The sequence below is a fragment of the Anas acuta genome, chromosome Z (assembly GCF_963932015.1).
Source record: "Anas acuta chromosome Z, bAnaAcu1.1, whole genome shotgun sequence".
In the NCBI taxonomy this organism is placed as follows: domain Eukaryota; kingdom Metazoa; phylum Chordata; class Aves; order Anseriformes; family Anatidae; genus Anas; species Anas acuta.
In genome coordinates, this window is record NC_089017.1 from 18030034 (window position 1) to 18042421 (window position 12388).

At 37.6% G+C, this 12388-nt stretch overlaps 1 protein-coding gene across 6 annotated transcripts in view; it reads left to right on the top strand.

Annotated features, from left to right (window-relative positions):
* ERBIN (erbb2 interacting protein) overlaps nt 1-12388 on the top strand; it is a 120446-nt gene that overhangs the window by 16329 nt on the left and 91729 nt on the right. For 5 of the 6 annotated variants that reach the window (XM_068668059.1, XM_068668060.1, XM_068668058.1 and 2 more), the window contains one exon: nt 6233-6349. The exons of the other annotated variant lie outside the window; for it this stretch is intronic. The gene's annotated coding sequence lies outside the window, so the exon portion shown is untranslated. The remainder of the gene's footprint in view (nt 1-6232; nt 6350-12388) is intronic. 6 annotated transcript variants of the gene reach the window in all.

Genomic DNA, 12388 nt, shown 5'->3' on the forward strand with positions numbered 1-12388 from the left:
TAGTGAGTTTGTGTTCTTTTCTAATGGAAAAGTATCCCTTTTCGTACAGTCTCAAGTAAAATTCTTTGTTTGAGATCTGAGTTTATATCTCTCCCTTACAGTGCATTTTTTTAGATGAATGGGAAACATTTCAGTTGAGTTTTGTGTAGTTTTCCATTCTGATCTGTACTAGTATTAGCAACAATTACTTTTGAATTAGAGTCTTTGTTGTATGGTGCTTACTTGAATAGTAATGGGTCAAATGGATAGTTTTGAAAACATAAGCAGCTAAGAAGCTGTTTCTCATGCTGGTAGTTGTCTGTGCATTCTGCTCTTTAATCTGCAAAATTGCCCAACCAGAGGAGATGTGCTGCTGGACCTGTTGCTCACCAGTGCTGAAGAACGTACTGGAGAGAGGTCAGGACTGGAGGTAGCTTGCAATGCAGTCAGTGATCATGCCTTGGTAGAATTCCCAGTTTTGAGGGATGTAGGACAGGCAAAGAGTAGAATCAAGACCCTAAACCTCAGAAAGGCAAACTTTCAGTTGTTTAGGGCACTGGTGCGTAGGATTCCTTGGGAAACTGCCCTCAGAGATTAAGAATGAATGAGAGGTGGGAGATATTTAAAGATATTTTTCTTAGGGCCCAAGAGCAGGGAACACAGGAGTCAAGTTTAGCTAAGTCAAGACCTCTTTGCCAAACTAAAGCACAAAACCTAAATGTATAGGCAGTGGAGGCAAGCATATACCTCTTGGGAAGATTATAGGGATTTAGGAGAGCAGGTACAGAACTGGGAAAGCCAAGGTACAGCTGGAGCTGAACTTGGCTGGAGATGTAAAAAATAAGAGATTTTTCAAGTACACAGGACAATGAAGGAAGAAGAAAGAACCTGTATACATGCCCATGTCCCTCAGTGAGTGAAACAGGAGACCTAGTTACCTGGAACTTGAGGAAGGCTGAGGTACTCAATAACTCTTTTGCTTCTGTCTTCGCTGGGAAACGTGCTAGCCATGCTGCCCAAGTCACAGAATCCAAAGGCAGGGACCAGGAGAATGAAGAACTGACAACTGTAGGAGAAGATGAGCTTTGAGAGCATCTAAGGGACCTGAAGGTGCACAAGTCCATGGACCTAGTAAGGTGCATCCGAGGGGACTGGCAGATTCCTGGCTAAGCTACGGTCTGTCATATTTGGGAAGTCATGGTAGTCTCGTGAACTTACAGTGACTAAAAAGGGGACACACAACTCCCATTTGTAAGAAGGGAAAAGAGGAAGACTCGGGGAGTCAGGCCGGTCAGTCTTACCTCTGTGCTCCTCAGCACAGGAGCTTGAAATGAAGCTCCTCCGAATGTATGAAGTTCCAGGCTATTTGGAACGTTATATTTGAGCATTTTTTTTTTTTTTTCTTTTCAAATTATGCAGTACAAGAATTAACTGAAGCACAATCTGGAGTACGTGAATTTTTCCCTTATGGTATAATGGTTTCCTAATGGTGGTATTTTGCATACTTAAGAGGAACTGTTGTGATGACACTAAGTTCTCTGGGACTGAAACTTCATCTTGTGAAGTAAAGATCAATAAAGGTGTGGTCTTCCCCTCCCCCCCCAAGTCAAAACTTACTGCAATTCAATTTAAAAAAATGCAATCACTGTCTAGTTAGGAATTAAAAATATGAAGCATCATTTGATCTTACAAATAAGCATGAAACAATTGTGCTGTTTCCAATATTTTTGTCATGTGTATACTTCATTTGTGATAGTCTATCTGTGGTAAGAATCTAGAGCATGGTAAATTGGAAATGACTGTCAACCTGAGGGCATGTATATCTCATATTGGCATAACTTCACGTTCATGTTCTCCACACACGTCCTCTGAGTGAATATTTGGTGCAAACGTTATGAAGTGTGTTCATTTTTTCTGCTTTTTAAGTTACGTCTTTGCTTTTTTTCCCCACTTCAAAACATGAAGTAGTAATTTTTTCTGTCACTCTCACTCCCTAGAGATTGTTGTGTGTCTTTTGGGAAGATTTAGAATAGCATGACTCCATTTTTGAAAGACTAGACTCTAGTTTCAGTGTATCTTTCTTGTCTTAATGCTGGGCAGAAAAGGTTTTTTAAGAGATGATTACATTTGTATTTTTACATCTGTTCTGCTGTATGGCTAGAGTACAAGTTGGACATTGTTTTTTGTTATATATATGCCTATATTATACATACATACACATATATATGTATTTATATATCCTTATCTATCTCAAAATAAGGGGAAAAAAGGGATACTTTAAGATCCCTTGCTTTAATATCCAAAATGGAAATGACTCTGTTAAGATAATTAATTTTCTGGTATCAGTCTTGATACATGGATAGGAATTGAGTTGTGTGCTGAAATTATAGCCGGTGGTGAAGCTGAGCTGAGTGAGATAACGTGCACTGTTGAGCAGGGTTTCCTTCCTCTCGCTGTCTTCGTCCAGAGAAGAAACTAGGATCCAATGTCAAATTTCTCTTGTTCAGGCTGTGTGAAAAACAGCTCGTTCAGCTATTCAATAGCAAGTACCTATGCTCACACAGAACCTTTGATGTCTTTTCCTGTCAATTGCTTACCTTCCAGCAAAGTGGATTTCTGTATAACCAAATTATCTATTAACATTTTGAAGGGTAGTAGTCAAAGATGTTTTAACTCTTCTTAGTGATTTTTTGATTGAACGTGGAATGAATATGTCAAAACAAATCCTTGTGATACAGAATAACTAATTTGGGTGTTGTGTGTTATCTGTAATTATATGCATCCTCCATTATCCCCATTTGACAAAAAGAATCTGATACAGAAAGTATTTAGTTGCTTTCAGAAAGCACTTGTAGAGAAGATTTATTTTGTTTATTCTGTTCATATCCAATTGCATTAGTGTAGCTGCTAAATTATTGATTTTGTACATGCACTTCTAGTAATTATATTAACACATTAATTCATAAATTCATATTTTTCTTTTATTTTTCCCTTATTTTAAACAATGGGTTCAACTGAAGTATGCTTAAAATAATCTAAATATGTTTTTTTCCTTTGTTATGGTAGATGAAGTAAATAGAAAGGGGAAAGTCATGTAATAGAAATTGATTTTTTTCTGTTCCTGGTGAAAGCAAAATGCTACTTTTTATACATAGATCTACCGATACAGTAGAACTGACTCTCAAATATTTTTGAGTCTTTCTGAGCCTATTAAAACTTGATTAATGGAGTATTTCTAAGGAATTTTGCTACTTTAAGTGATCATTCTGATTGCTTCCTGCTCTCACTAATTGTGCCTGTATTGCTTTGAGTGGTGTGCTGATGCTTCTTGGCTTTGTGTAACGAAATAAGTAGTGTCTACTGTGATGTTGGATCTGTCATCTTTCTCCAGTAAGTTTATTCCAAGTGGTAGAAGGACTTGGTTTATGAACTTCCATTACTACTGATTTAAGCCTGGGCTCCAGGATATATTCTTCCGAAGTCTTAAGTGCCTGGTAACAGTACTGACCCCACCTTCTTTTTGGAAATACCTGTACAAAACTTCATATAGCTAGTCAGACCCTCATCCTTGATGTCATAGAGCTGTTGAGAAAAGCAACAACAGTAGCAGAGGACCAGAAGCGAAGTACAACACAAACATTTTCTTTTTAATTCACAACTTTTTTTGAAATGCAAAGTAATTTTCACATGTGGTGGTAGAGGAAAATCCAAGTCAACTGTTCTCATACTTTGGCTTTGCACCTACGAAAATACTCATTCTTTCTCAGATGTTGTCTGCAAGGGATGGTTTTGTGCACTCAACAGAGCAAATTTGTCAAGTTCTGAAGAGTTCTGGTTGCTCATAACTCTTCTGAAATGAGTTTAGCTCAAATGTAAAATGGGCACTTTTTCATAAAGTGACCTGCCCATCAGGGCTTTGAGTTGGAATCAGTTCTTGGTGTTAATTGGGCAGCATGTGCTTTAATTAAAGAGAGAAGCATGTGATAATGAAAAAGCTAGGATTAGCTGTAGATATTTAATTTCTAAGTTACAGAGTGGGGAAAAAACTTAAATTAGGGGAAGTGCCTGAGCAAGATATTTCTTGTAAAGTTTGGTAAAACACTTATTTTCCCCTAACTTTTGGGGACTAGCTCAACACTGAGCATTTGTAGCATGTGTGCCACACTACTCAATTTTTTAGTGGGGGGGGAGGGGGAGAGAGAAATACTGAGTCTTAATCTCAGTAGCAGGAAGGTGGTTAAAGGTCACAGGGAATACATTGTTATTGACAGTGGGGTTAAACTGATGTCTTTCTTATGGACTTGTGTTACACTGTCTTATTTGTTAGCTGGGGGGGAGAGAAGGGTGGATGGAAGGAGTGTTTCAGTCCTTCTATTCAGCCCTTAGATAATGCTTAGATAATAATCTTTCATGTATTGATCTGTGCAATTGGTCATAGTTTACGTGGCCCTATGGTTATTGTGTGCTTGCCACTTGGGGTATAGCGAAAGAGCTGCTGACTGAAGCACTAATGGGGATAGCACAGAATTCAAGACTTGGCAGAGGCAGTCACAAACTTGGGCATGTAGTGGAGTCTGTGTGTTCAGTAGTCCGCTGTCCCATCTTGAAGGATGCTACTTAAATCTCCAGTTGAACTGAAATTTTAACCTTCTGTGGAAGACAGCAAGACAAGGGAGAGGGCATTACTCTGATCTTTTTAGTTAAGAGCCAAGAAAAGCTGTTTCCATCTTTATAGATCCAGATATTGTTTAGATATGAACTTGAGTTTTGATACAATACTCATGTTAGTATTTTTAGTCATACAAAAATCCTGGCTGTAGGTAGAAAGTAGGAAAAAACAAGAAGGAAAGTTCCAGACCCACCATAATACATGCACACATGCTCACACACTATATATAATATTTTTTTTCCAACCAAGCCAGCGAATTAACAATATGGTTATGGAACTGGAACCCCTGGATGCCCCAGGGCTTCTAGCTGTGCTGGCTGTAAGATCATGGGCAACTGATAACATCAGTGTCTTGGAGAAGGTGGCTGAAACACCAATTATCTGTTAAATAGTTACATCAGTACAGAGGTTTTAGAGTTTACTAAATCACCTTAAGTGTTCTGAAAGTGGCAGAAGCAGTTATTTTAATAATGGCTTGTCTTAAAATTTTAGGAATCATGAAATTCAGTTTTGTGTCTGTATATTGAATGCTTTATGAAAATAATATGTTAGTAAGGATCTGGCCTCCTGAAAAATCTTTTTCTTTTGAGAAAGACTCCACTAACCAACCTACCTAAATGTGTTAGATGTTTTTTTTGGTGTGGGATGTATCGGCTGTTTTGAAAGCAGATGACAAAATCATCATCCTGTAATGTGTCGTCCTTCTGTGTTTTGTCACCTTATTTGAACTGGCCCCAACAAATGTCATCAAGATGAGGCAATGGGTGTGTTCCATATACATCTTGGACTTAGTACATTATTCCATGTTACTGGCCAGGACCACATAATAAAACTTTGTGTCCTCAACATATAGAGTATATGGCAATACGCCACAAAAGCTCTCCAGGCAGGATAAGCTTTTCAGAAATAGGTCCAACTACTTGTAAGCAACTACCTTGCCAATAGCTGTGGCTGCAGACTTTGAATAAAATCTCATGTTAAGCTAAATGAAAGGCAGCTGGCAGGTCCAATTAAAATAATTGCAGCTTTTTTAAAGCCTCATCTGTTGCTAGGAGTTGTATTTCCCCATGAGGGCTGTGGGAGTATTTGTGACAGTGTGGGTGGTATAGATTCTCTCCGAGTGTGCTTCAGCTTTGCCAGAACGCTAGCATTTTAAGAGGAGTCATCTAGTTTAGGTTCTGCATGTAACTTACTGGTTTTGGTTGCATTTTGTTAATCTGATAATTGCATTAAAAATCCATCTCTACAAATAACAAAGGAAGTTGTTTTGAACTTAAGCTTGCTAGCAATGCATATGTTTTGGTTTTGGCCGGTATGAAAGGAGGAAATGATAATCAGTTCTACCTTTTTTGTGTTTTGGCACACTGCTTTATCTGTTTGTCTTCTGCCAAATCTCAAAGTAATACAAAAATAAATAATTGTAGAATGGTTCTTGTGGTAGATTACGTATTAGCACTTCGGTGTCTTTGCTTTAACGTCAGAATTAAACACAAAGTTAATGTGTGGATTTGAAGCTGCTTTATTTTTTGTATAAAATCATTTATACCTGTCATCTTGAAAACGTTTCTTAATTGTTTTTCACAGTTTCATGAATTGGATGGTTTAGAAAACTCCGTGCTGCATCCTGGTGATTCTGTGGTCCGAGTTCAGAAACTGATTCAGACTCCTATGGTGTGAATTGGCAGTGGTGGACTGATTCGGGTAGGTGACTGTCCAGATATGTTGAAGGAGATAAAGGGAAGGACATGCTTTGACTGCACTTACTGTTCTAGTTACTCTACGATGTACTTTGTTTTAATGGCTGAATTTGTACAGTAGCTTGTAGGGATGATGCGTGAGAACTGACGACTGTGGTTGCTTTCTGGCAAGAAGCACAAGGGATATTTTCTGCAGTGTAATGGCTCTGTCGAATCACAGAACGTGTTTTACGTATCTGAGTTTAACATGTTCCTGTTGGCTCTGCGTGTAGGCAATCTGGCTTCCATTGCATCTCCTTTAATTTTCTGCATTACTTGTTTATTTAAAATGTTGCCTAAACTGTGTCTAAACTACAAAGTAGTTACACATCTTATGGTGGTGTATTCAGATGGCTGAGGAAAAAAAACACGCCACCACCACCACCAAAAAACACTTCTGCCCTGTAATGGCATCCTAGCCATAGAAAGATCGATATGTTTTTTTTTTTCCTTTGCAGTTACAGGCATGTACATTTTTAGTTTTGTAGGCTTGTTTACATAAAGTTGCTAGTGACATGTATTTTGGGGGCTGAAACTGAAGTGTTTTTTTGTTTGTTTAGAATTCTTTCTAATCACATAATTCAACAACAGATATAATTAGCTACTCATAAAGAATTGAAGAGACAACAAATAAAATGATGAGGAGATTTTTCGTAAATGTATGTCTGGCTGAAGTGTTGTAGAAATCTTTAATAGATCACAGTATATTTTGATCTTAGTATATCGTAGTAGGAATCGTTTTAGCCATAATCAAGGCTATTGAGCAAAACACACTTTTCACCGTGTTCTCTCAGTCTTTTGCTCTGACTCAAGTATGTAGGAAGAATACACTCAAATATTTGCAACTATCTACAGAAAATGCTTGGCTTACTGGAGAGGAAATATTTTTATAGCAAAAATACTGCTTTAAGTACTGGTAGTATTGCAAAAATGATGTAATTGGGTGTTCAGGTCCCATGTGAGATTTAAATTAGGAACTGTCATGGGAAAAAAGTATGGTTGTTGGAACTTCATTTTGGAAAATGGTTTGTGGGGAAAGAGTGCTTTTTTAATAAAGGTTAGAAAAAGGAAAGAATTTTTATTTAGAGCAGATGTTATCTTTTGGGAAGCAAAAGCTTAAATACCTAAAATACCTGATATTTTACATGAACACGTCAGGATTGTTGTTTCTATACATCTTTGGTTACTGATAATTGCAAGTACCATATTTCTTGGTTATGCTTCTGAGATTTCTTTTGCAGTTCTCTGGCTAGTGAGACTTCCATAAGCTATTATTACTCTCTTGTTTACTTCAAGCTAACATTAACAGAGTGGGAAGTTCAGGCAGTATTTCACAGCTTTGATTCAAATATGGTCCTTTCCTTCGTTATGCTATTCATTTTGTTCAATTACTTGTCCTAATATGCATAAAAGAACAGAGTGATACAGATGTTTTAGTGTTAAGAATATTTTTGTGTTGAATTAGGTTCTTTCTTCATAATTGTAGTTTCTATGCAGATCTGCTTGTTCTGGCATTGGAATGCTTAAATTTTAAATAATTCAAATGCGATGGTTAATCTACAGTTTATTTTTTGTTGCTTTACTTTTATGGGCAACTCTTATGTGTTGCCCTCTGTTTACTCTGAGCACTTGGTTCACCGGCACACTTGACTAGTGAGCCTTCATTGGTTGTAGGAAATTTGGGCTAGCTAAAAAGAGCAGGGCTGGGAGGCAAATACTGGCTTTACGATAGACTTGTGGCTGCAAGCAGACTTTAAATAGTTGATTTCTAAAACATATCATGATGAAGCATTTACTGAAGGTATCATAAGAAACCTAGTAAGCCTCCCTGTTTCAGACAGAGGATTTGTGCTTCCAGTTGAGCGTGTGTTCTTCAGCTTCTTCTCAAAGTTTTGTAGTGTTTCTGGAAAAGATGCCATAATTTGCCATGTAGCTAAATTCGCAATTAGTACACTGTTAAATGCTTAGGTCTGTCATAAAACTACCTTATTAGTATGTATTTACAGGTACTGAAATACATGGTGAGCATAAATAAGGTCTTACTTGTGTATAGCTGAGACAGATTAAACAAAATTTAAGAACAAATATTAAATGCTAAAATTTGTCAGCTCTTTTTTCCTTTTTGCAATCTTATTCTACCTAATACAGAAATTTGACAAGTCACTGAAGTCTTTTCTTGTATAGAGTACTTCAACTTCAATTGCAGGGGAGTAATATTTCGTATTTGGTCCTTTGACTATAGTTAAGTATGTAGTTTCATAAGCTGTGTGTAATTAGTCACCTAAGGAAAATTGCATTTCATTGTCTTGACATCATTACTTCCATCTGAATAAAGCAAACAGCGCTGGCTAAAGTGGAGCCACTGTATCCTATCCCTTCAGTATTCCTGTGGTTCCTGTATTTCAATCGTTTTTGGACATGTTCCAGACTTCTTATATAAGCTCTGGTTTGCGTACGTACTGTGAGCCCTCTTGACTTGCTGATTCACTTCTGCTTGTAGCAATAAGCACGGGCTGAAATCTTCCCCTTCTTGGTTCTACGGACAGGTTTTGTCTTGAAGTACCTCTTCAAACATATCTCAGGTAGTTCAGCTACGAAGGTTAATCCAGTCAGCCCAAGGCATGTTTTGTCTTGGCGAAGCGTGTTGGGAGCCCATCATTCTGTCAGCCTGCTGTTCCCTGTAGAGCAGAAGAGGTAGGGACGAACTGTCCTGATAGGTGACACGATTCTCTGGCTCGTGAGTGATCAGTACTAAAACGTTTCAGACTGTCTTGGCAAATGTTGAGGATTGATGAAGGACGGCAGTTAGTTTGTCTCCTAAAACGCGGGCGCTGCTAGCAGAGTCTGCCTAAAACAAGATTAGGTTATCAGAGGGTTGGCGTGTGTGATAAGCGTTCTGATGGCCATGTTGCCAGAAAAGGATATTCTAAGAGAACCACATTCATCCTGATTGTAGGTAAATGTTTGATTTTATGCAAATGCTAAGTATTAGGAAACACCCCCCTTGGATTACATAAAGAGTTGTAGGATCTGTCAGTTTAGCAACTAGCAAATAAAAAAAAACCCTTATTATGTAGTGCCTTAACTACATATGATGGTTTCAGAGGAAAACTATATAGAGAATACTTATGACTTATTTGAATAACGTCGCGCATTCTAGCTTCCTCTTTCTCTTTCCTCTCCTTTTCCAGCTTGTTTGGTGGAGATAGAATTAAAGTGCTAACTAACTTATGCAAGCAAACTTCATTTTGACAGCTGTCCTTGAAGTTCTTGGACTACACAGTTTGCTGGTTGAGGAATGTCTTAGTGTGCATTTCCTCAGTTAAGATGCAGCTTCACTGTCACTCGTAGGCTGTTTACTCTTTTTTTTTCCCCCCCCCCCCATGGATTTTTTTCTTAATGATGTAATTGTATCAGTTAGGAAATGAAAGTATATTTTCCTGCTAATGGGAAGAGATGATAGTGGAACAGAAACGTCTAATAAAATGCTTTACTTCCATAAACAACTGTGTTGGGTTGTACTGGATGTGCTTTAGTTTTTCTGCCAAAATATTTTTTTATGTGAAGTATAAATTATAAAATTTCACAAATATATTCATACAAATTTATATGAAGTACAGATTTCTTCCAGTACCCTGATGTCTACAGGGTCATACAGCCATGGTGCACAGACAGATATGTTAAAAAAACTCTATGTCAATATGAGAAATACTGGCTATCACTGAAGAGGAGTGGAAAATGAAGTTGGCTAGTTTGATAGCTAGTTTGTAACTAGTTCAGGCCAAAGATGGTTTGTACAGAGCAAGCAGGAAGAAGGAGTTGCCTTTGATTTCTAGAGGGCTAGTAGTATAGGAAGAGTGCTGTGTATTTAGGAATATCCAGTCACCACCAAGTTGTCAGCCTGCATATTTCAGTATCATTAAATGGACGATGTCTTGAAGTCCAAACTGTCAGGCCAGTCCTGACTGGCTGCCTGCTTGTTGAATGTGTTCATAGACTTTCAGCTGTCCCAAGACAGGCTGAATGTCCTCTGGAGGATTTTACACCCGGACGATTGGAAGGCCGTGATGTATAAATGGACAAAAGGGAGGTGTCCCATGTTTCTGGAGGTGCAGGTGATCTTCATATATTTCTTCTAGTAGTGAGGCAATGAGGACAAAGGAGATGATAAAAGTGTGCTAAATGTCTTAGCTAAAAGTGATGGGTTTTCTTATTATGAAATATTAGCTTGGTTTTAGGCCAAAAAGAGATGATGGATTTTTCTCAGAAGAGAATAAATTTGAAATGAACATTCATTACAGAGAAAAGGCAAATAGAAGAGTTAGTAAAATGCATACAAAAAAAGCTTTAATACAAAAAAAAGATACTGAGAATACAGGTCATCAAGGACTGATGAGTCCTGTTCTAAGGATCTTTATAGAAAAAAGGGCTAGACACTCAGTTCAAAAAAAAAAGCGGGGGGCGGAAGCTTATGCTCTTTTTAATATCTCTGGCCCTTGGTTTGGACAGTGATGCGTTAGGTTGTGCTTATTAAATTATTGGCAGCTATTTGAATGAAGTGAGGGGAAAGGATAGACAGTGCTACTTTGATTTAAAATAACTCTATTTCGTACTTTTGAGAGGTGGAAAAAAATCATACTTGTTAATCAGTATTCTCTTTGGTAAGCCAGAGGATAACTAGCTAGCTGCTGCTTGCCACAGGTCACCAAATTGCAGCTCTGTACAGGATGATGAACTCCGTAAGTAGAGGAAACTTGATTTTTATGTGCAGGTGGTTGCTAATAGTAAAATGTACATTTTAAAAGATGGTGGATGGAGTATTCTTGGAAGTCAGTGTAGAGAGATTCAGAGGAGCACCTGATACTGAAAGGAGCCAAGTAACCAGTTGTGTAATTTAAAACCTTTTTGTGCTTGATGAAGTATAAATGACTATGAATTGATTTTGATTGTATGTAATAAATGCGAAGTTTAATCAGCAGCATTTATTTGTTCCTTTTCAAAGAGACCACTTGGAAGCCATTCAGCCAAATCATCTGTATAGAAATTCCTTTTCTACTCCAGTTTTAAAGGGAAATCAGTTACGGATGTTTTAAATTTGTTGTTTTCTAAGTATGTAGTAAAACAGAGTAATGTAGTAGTGTAAAGTGTCCATCTGTTAATTAAATGAAGAAAAAAAATACAGCAATGAGTTTCGGGTTAAAAGCTGAAGACTGCAGAAAGTGAAGGATGCAGGAAGTCTTGGATGCTTGTGTTAGGGCCACCAAGGTGCTTGAGAATGAGATAAGATACCAACCCTTTGTTTCTAATATCCTTAACAAATATACTTGTTACTTGGCAAAACAGGAAACTGTTTCATAACTGAGAAAATCCAGAACGTGATGATCAAACTTAAATCTGACTACTTTGTGAGCTTGTTCAACAGACAGGTGGCTTACTTTTTAAATTTCTTAATCACTCAATACAATCCTATAATTAATTGTTTCAACCTATTTTTAGGCTGGAGGATTCATGATTTCCCTAGTGTGTCATGTAAAATAATACTTTCTTCTAGTGCTCCTTCCCCTCTTCCTTTGAACTATTTGCATATGTGAGAATGAGGCACTGTTCATCTTCCGTATGTCACTGTTGCCATTTGAGGACACGAAACTGCTTCATCTGACTCTCATCCATGGCTAGATGAAGAAGCCTCTGGCAGCTTTTTGCTAAGGTTAGGCTATTTAGAACTCAGATTATTATTTCAAGTTGGATGCTTCCGTGGCTGCTGGTTATCCTTCACTCATTCCCTACCTTTTGGGCTGAAATACAAGTTTCAAGTAAGAATTATTTCATTCTCATTTTATATCTCTATTCCCAGTTATGAATATGTTCACATTTATTCAAGAGATGAAATTCCTCCTCTCTAATCCAGAGACAAAACTCTGAAAGTGTGGAGGTAACTTCTGCAGCTGTAATTTAGATAATCAGAGCATGAAGAAAAAAACTTTATTTCAGATGTCAGGGAAAT